At 51.8% G+C, this 7,733-nt stretch overlaps 3 non-coding genes across 3 annotated transcripts in view; all 3 read right to left on the reverse strand.

Moving 5' to 3' along the window:
• LOC149222085 (25S ribosomal RNA) overlaps window positions 1–370 on the reverse strand; it is a 3,372-nt gene extending 3,002 nt beyond the window's left edge. Inside the window, exon 1 of the ribosomal RNA XR_016249949.1 lies at window positions 1–370. This exon is cut by the window's left edge and continues 3,002 nt beyond it. This is a non-coding gene — a ribosomal RNA (25S ribosomal RNA).
• A 247-nt stretch (window positions 371–617) lies between these two features.
• On the reverse strand, window positions 618–771 carry LOC149222086 (5.8S ribosomal RNA). The gene has a single exon (XR_016249724.1). It is a non-coding gene; the product is annotated as a 5.8S ribosomal RNA (ribosomal RNA).
• A 2,638-nt stretch (window positions 772–3,409) lies between these two features.
• On the reverse strand, window positions 3,410–5,185 carry LOC149222087 (18S ribosomal RNA). The gene has a single exon (XR_016249911.1). It is a non-coding gene; the product is annotated as an 18S ribosomal RNA (ribosomal RNA).
• Window positions 5,186–7,733: the final 2,548 nt, after the last annotated feature.

Genomic DNA, 7,733 nt, shown 5'->3' on the forward strand with positions numbered 1-7,733 from the left:
AAATTTCAAGCACTCTTTAACTCTCTTTTCAAATTCCTTTTCATCTTTCCCTCGCGGTACTTGTTCGCTATCGGTCTCTCGCCCGTATTTAGCCTTGGATAGAATTTACCACCCAATTAGGGTTGCATTCCCAAACAACCCGACTCGCCGACAACGCCTCGTGATGCGGCAGGTTCCCGGGCTGACTTGGCCTAGGTCCGCCGCTGAGGACGCTTCTACAGACTACAATTCAGGTGGTGCCGCCGCCCGATTTTCATGCTGGGCTCTTCCCGGTTCGCTCGCCGCTACTAGGGGAATCCTTGTAAGTTTCTTTTCCTTCGCTTAATTATATGCTTAAACTCAGCGCGTGTTCTCGCCTGAGCTGAGGTCGCAAAGTTGGAGCTAAATCCGCCCTACCCCATGGGAGGACAAGAGAGAGCAAAGCAAGTTCGAGCGATGCCACACAAAGCCCGCATCAGCTAACGCCGACTGCCCATCTAAGGGGACAAGATCACCGCTCACCGACGCATGCCACGAAACATCGCTTGAGGTATTTCAACCGACCACACCGCATGGGGCACGGACAACCAGCTCCACTGCTCCCTAGCATATTGCAGGGAGCGCATTTGAATGGGATGCGACGCCCAGACAGACATGCCCTCGACCGAGGCCTCGGGCGCAAATTGCGTTCAAAAACTCGATGATTCACGGGATTCTGCAATTCGCACTATGTATCGCATTTCGCTACGTTATTCATCATAACAAGAGCCGAGATATCCGTTGCCGAGAGTCGTTTCCACATATTACCGAAAAATCAGCCACAAAACTGAATAGGGGCAACCCCCCACAAAAAATGTAAGGCCAAGGGGCAAAAGGAGGAAAAACGCATGAGAGAAAGAGAAACAAAGGTGTCTAACCCCCTCACGGGGGGAGGCTCGAACAAAGGACAATCTCCCCCAGCCCCACGCCCTTGCAAAAAGGGGGGAAATGCGTGGGACAGCGATCGAGAAGGACTAGGGTGGCCACCCCGGGAGCTCGCACTGCTTTTAGCCCTTCCCCGACACCAGCCCACAACAATTACCCATTTTCTCCGTAGAGCTAGGGACCGAAAGGAAGAGAACAGGGTAGAAAACAAAGCACAAGCCTCCCAAGCCCCGTGCCTTCGGTAAAAGGGGGGAATTGAAGGGGACGACGATCGAGAAGGACGAGGGTGGCCACCCCGAGAGCTCGCACTACGTTTCGTCCTTCCGGAACACCAATCCACAACAATCCCACCTTTTCTCCGTAAATCTAGGGACCACGAGGAAGAAGGGAAGAGAACAACAAGAGAGAAAGGGATATATCAACCGTGGCTACCGGCTCACAAGGGGAGGAGGCTTCAAACAGAGAAAAAGATTCCCCAACCCCTTGCCTTCGCAAAAAGGGGGGAACTGCAGGGGACTGAAATCGAGAAGGACTAGGGTGGCCACCTTGGGAACTCTCACTACTTTTCGTCCTTCCCGAACACCAATCCACAGCAATCCCACCTTTTCTCCGTAAAGCTAGGGGCTGAAAGAAGGGAAGAAAACAACATGAAAGAAAGAGAGATATCAAATGCGTCCACCGGCTCATAGGGGGAGGCTCAAATAGGGAACAAGCTTCCCCACCCCCGTGCCTTCGCAAAAAGGGGGGGAACTGCGAGGGACGGCGATCGAGAAGGACTAGGGTGGCCACCCTCGGAACTCGCACTGCTTTTGGTCCTTCCTGAACACCAATCCACAACAATCCCACCTTTTCTCCGTAAAGCTAAGGGGCCAAAAGCAAGAAGGGAAGAAAACAATAGGAAAGCAAGAGATATCAAACGTGGCTACCGAACAAGCTTACCAAGCCCCGCGCCTTCGGAAAAAGGGGGGAACTGCAGGGGATGACGATCGAGAAGGACTAGGGTTGCCACCCTGCGAACGCGCACTGCTTTTCGTCCTTCCCGAACACCAATCCACAACAATCCCACCTCTCCTCCGTAAGGCTAGGGGCAAAAGGAAGAAGGGAAGAAAACAACACCAAAAAAACAAAGATCCCAAGAAAAGAGAGAAGCTCGATAGCACGCCGAGCAAGATGTCCGCTAACCAAAAAGAAATCAAACAAGGCACCCAATCAAAAAAGCATCCCACCTCTTCACACCCTCCCACATGCATTCATCACAACACCCTTTCCAGCTTTACAACATAGCAAACAACCAAGCAAATAAATCACAACCCAAAATTGACCAATAGAAAAGACGAGGGCCACGATGAGACCAGTGTTTGGAGCACGTCACTGAGAGGCAAACAGTCCCCCCAACCTAGCGGCACAAGGCTTCAAACGAAAAATAGACTGCTGCCCATAACACAAACCCACCGCGCTATTGCACCCCTCCGTGTACAAAACTCCCAACAACCTTTCCAGCGAGAGAGTCAACGGGGGTCAAAGAATCAAACTCCAAAGAGGAGTTGTCACAGGCCAACACTAAACACTGGAGAAAGCCGCGAGCCACAAATACATCGACGGTGCAAGGCCACTAGAGAGAGGGACGTTCGCAAAGCGCACACCACGAAACGAAGAAATGACGCGAGTCCCACAAAAAACCCACAATCCAAAGGGAGGAACAAAGAAACAAACCGCTACTTATTTTTCCCTCAGAAGGGGAGTGGCTCACGAGAGGACGAGGAATTCCCTCGATGGCAAAGGCACGAGATAAGATTGCCACCCTCATGCCTGTCGGCGGGGAAAATTGCGATCTCGATGGAGCTCAGACCGAGGGATGGGTTTTTCATTACCGGGACACCCAACCCTTCCACGAGGGCATGTCGAGGAATGGTCGGGAGGGACTAGGGTGGCCAGCCCAATGGGTTGAACCACTCTTCATCCATCCCATACTTGACTGCACCCCGACAATCTCGCCTCACGGAAGATTTGAGCTACCAGGCGCGCGCGCAACCACTCCCTCGACCCAACCACCAGCGAAAAAGCTCACCCAAGCAACACATCAACCGCCGCCACCTTTTCGAGAGAACCAACTATGGAAGCCCGCACCCTTGGCCCATGCCTTCCAACGAACAAAAGTCCGAGCACCACCGCTACGAATGAGTCCAAATTTATCCATCGTTTTTACCAAGCACCTCAACTCTGCAGCAACCATGCCCGAACGAACAGATCGTCGGAAGGGCTCCCAAGAAATAGGCTTCCGAACCCCCTGCAGAAACACATTGGGGGGGGAGAAAAACAAAGGATGGGTGGGACAAGCACAAGCATGGCTTGCAAGCACACACGAAAAAACAAGCGTTACCTCGAGACAAGCAACCAATGATGTTCCCGCCAAACACCAAATCCGCTCCCCTAGAGACACACCACAAAGTCCCACATTGCAATCGACACCCAACCAACCCGAACCAAAAAAGAAAACCCCTGCTATCATTGATCCTACCGCAGGTTCACCTACGGTAACCTTGTTACAACTTCTCCTTCCTCTAAATGATAAGGTTCAATGAACTTCTCATGACGTCGATGGCGGCGAACTGCCATCGTCGACGTAATCCGAACACTTCACCGAATCATTCAATCGGTAGGAGCGATGGGCGGTGTGTACAAAGGGCAATGGAATTCCTCGTTGAAGACCAATAATTGCAATGGTCTATCCCCATCATGATGAAATTTGAGAAGATTTCCCGATCCTCTCGAACCAGGAATAAAAACTCGTTGGCTGCATCAGTGTAGCACGCATGCAGCCCAGAACATCTAAGGGCATCACAGACCTATTATTGCCTCAAACTTCCATGGCCTAAACAGCCATAGTCCCTCTAAGAAGCTGGCCACAAAGGGGAACCTCCACGTACCTAATTAGCAGGCTAAGGTCTCGTTCATTATCAAAATTAACCAGACAAATCGCTCCACCAACTAAGAACGGCCATGCACCACCACCCATAGAATCAAGAAAGAGCTCACAATCTGTCAATCCTTACTATGTCTGGACCTGGTAAGTTTCCCCGTGTTGATTCAAATTAAGCCGTAGGCTCCACTCCTGGTGGTGACCTTCCGTCAATTCCTTTAAGTTTCAGCCTTGCGACCATACTCCCCCCGGAACCCAAACACTCTAATTTCTCAGAAGGTGTTGGCGGAGTCCTTAGAGCAACATTCGCCGATCCCTGGTCGGCATCGTTTATGGTTGAGACTAGGACGGTATCTGATCGTCTTCGAGCCCCCAACTTTCGTTCTTGATTAATGAAAACATCCTTGGAAGATGCTTTCGCAGTGGTCCGTCTTTCATAAATCCAAGAATTTCACCTCTGACAATGAAATACAAATGCCCCCGACAGTCCCTATTAATCATTACTCCGGTCCCGAAGGCCAACACAATAGGACCAGACTCCTATCACGTTATTCCATGCTAATGTATTCAGAGCATAAGCTTGCTTTGAGCACTCTAATTTTTTCAAAGTAACAGTGCCGAAACCGCGACCCAGCCAATTAAGGCCAGGAGCATGCCGCCGACAAAAGGGATGGAAGGGAAGGTGCACACCGAGTAGGCAGACCGACCCTTACGACCCAAGATCCAACTACGAGCTTTTTAACTGCAACAACTTAAATATACGCTATTGGAGCTGGAATTACCACGGCTGCTGGCACCAGACTTGTCCTCCAATGGACCCTCATTAAGGGATTTAGATTGTACTCATTCCAATTACCAGACTCGATGAGCCCAGTATTGTTATTTATTGTCACTACCTCCCCATGTCAGGATTGGGTAATTTGTGCGCCTGCTGTCTTCCTTGGATGTGGTAGTCGTTTCTCAGGTTCCCTCTCCGGAATCGAACCCTAATTCTCCGTCACCCGTCACCACCATGGTAGGCCTCTATCCTACCATCGAAAGTTGATAGGGAAGAAATTTGAATGAAGCATCGCCAGCACAAGGGCTGTGCAATCCGCCGAGTTATCATGATTCACCGGAGAAGTGGGCAAGCCCGCGCCGACCTTTTATCTAAAAAATGCATCCCTTCTAAAGAGTCGGGACTTGGTGCACGTATTAGCTCTAGAATTACTACGGTTATCTGAGTAGTATGGTACCATCAAAAAAACTATAACTGATTTAATGAGCCATCCGCAGTTTCAGAGTCTGAATTAGTTCATACTTAGACATGCATGGCTTAATCTTTGAGACAAGCATATGACTACTGGCAGGATCAACCAGGTAGCACCCTCCCACTTCAAAGGGCATTCCGGGCACTCTCTTATCGAGAGCCAACCTGAACACCATCAAGTCAAAGAGACGTCAAGATATCATGTAAAACTTTTATGCCTTGCACCTCTTGCATCCCAAGAAGGAAGCACATGCAACATGCCAAGGACATGGCAAAAAAATGGGCAGACTTGCCGAGCCACAATGCACCAAGGCCACTCCCTGCCCCGCACCGATGCCACCTAGGAGTCCACCCGGACAACAACAACAGTGGACCTTGATCAGATGATCGCCTGCGGCAGCCTCGACACAAAGGCAAGGGAAGGAAATCATACAAGACAAACCAAGCCCGCAACCTCCCTTAGAAATGCCCCCCAACCCACCCCTCCCCTCCCCGCACAGGGGCCACCTAGAAGTCCACCCGGGTAGCAACAACGATGGACCTCGATCTCATGATCGCCTGCAGCAGCCTCAATGCATAGAGGAAAGAGAAGGAAACAAAACAAGACCAACCGAGCCCACAACCTCTCTTAGAAATGCCCCCCGACCCTCCACACCACGCACCGAGGCCACCTAGGAGTCCACCCGCACCAGCTGACGGTGGACCTCGATCACTTGACCGCCTATGGCAACCATGATGCGAAGGCAAAGGAAGGAAGCAAATGCAAATCAAGAGGGTCGCTACACAATACAAGGACACATATCCGAACAGGAGGAGGGATCGGGTAGCTCCACACCCCACGCACCCTACGTACAGGCAACCTAGGAGATTTCCCACAGCTAAACCGACCGGATGATGAATAATTTTCCCCTACGGCCACCTCCACGCAAAGGAGGGAGGTCAAGCGTTCCACCTCGAAATCCTTCTTCTGAATAGCCCCCACCATCGATGACTATAGTAGCAAGCCTCCTCCCCATTGGACCACGAGCGCATACACAATTGAAACAAAAAGTGCCCCCCAACCCTCCCCGCAGAGAGGCCACCTAAGAGTCCACCCGGATAGCAGCAACGATGGACCTCGATCGCATGATCGCCTGCGGCAGCCTCAATGCAAAGGAAACGGAAGGAAACAAAACAACAAGACCAACCGAGCCCACAACCTCTCTTAGAAATGCCCACCGACCCTCCACGCCACGCACCGAGGCCACCTAGGAGTCCACCTGTGCCAGCTAACAGTGGACCTCGATCACTTGACCGCATGCGGCAACCACAATGCGAAGTCAAAGGTAGGAAGCAAATGCAAATCAAGAGGGTCGCTACACAATACAAGGACACATATCCGAACAGGAGGAGGGATCGGGCAGCTCCGCACCCCACGCACCCTACGTACAGGCAACCTAGGAGATTTCCCACAGCTTTACCGACCGGATGATGAATAATTTTCCCCTACAGCCACCTCCACGCAAAGGAGGGAGGTCGAAGCGTTCCACCTCGAAATCCTTCTTCCGAATAGCCCCCAACATCCATGACTATAGTAGCAAGCCTCCTTCCCATTGGACCACAAGCGCATACACAATTGAAACAACAAGTGCCCCCCAACCCTCCTCGCAGAGAGGCAACCTAGGTGTCCACTCGGGCAAGAGCAACGATGGACCTCAATCGCATGATTGCCTGCAGCAGCCTCAATGCAAAGAGGAAACAGAAAGAAACAAAACAAGACCAACCGAGCCCACAACCTCTCTTAGAAATGCCCCCCGACCCTCCACACCACGCACCGAGGCCACCTAGGAGTCCACCCCCACCAGCTGATGGTGGACCTCGATCACTTGACTACCTGTGGCAACCACGATGCGAAGGAAAAGGAAGGAAGCAAATGCAAATCAAGAGGGTCGCTACACAATACAAGGACACATATCCGAACAGGAGGAGGGATCGGGTAGCTCCACACCCCACGCACCCTACGTACAGGCAACCTAGGAGATTTCCCGCAGCTAAACCGACCGAACAATGAATAATTTTCCCCTACGGCCACCTCCACCCAAAGGAGGGAGGACAAAGCATTCCACCTCGAAATCCTTCTTCCGAATAGCCCCCACCATCGATGAATATAGTAGCAAGCCTCCTCCCCATTGGACTACGAGTGCATACACAATTGAAACAACAAGTGCCCCCCAACCCTCCCCATAGAGAGGCCACCTAGGAGTCCACCCGGACAGCAGCAACGATGGACCTCGATCGCATGATCGCCTACGGTAGCCTCAATGCAAAGGAAACGGAAGGAAACAAAACAACAAGACCAACCGAGCCCACAACCTCTCTTAGAAATGCCCCCCGACCCTCCATGCCACGCACCAAGGCCACCTAGGAGTCCACCCATGCCAGCTGACGGTGGACCTCGATCACTTGACCGCCTGCGGTAGCCACGATGTGAAGGCAAAGGAAGGAAGCAAATGCAAATCAAGAGGGTCGCTACACAATACAAGGACACATATCCGAACAGGAGGAGGGATCGGGCAGCTCCGCACCCCACGCACCCTACGTACAGGCAACCTAGGGGATTTCCCATAGCTTTACCGATCGGACGATGAAAAATTTTCCCCTATGGCCACCTCCACGCAAAGG

This window comes from Pinus tabuliformis, chromosome Q, assembly GCF_031772625.1.
Source record: "Pinus tabuliformis cultivar Carrire ecotype Pingquan chromosome Q, CPIR1, whole genome shotgun sequence".
Classification (NCBI taxonomy): Eukaryota; Viridiplantae; Streptophyta; class Pinopsida; order Pinales; family Pinaceae; genus Pinus; species Pinus tabuliformis.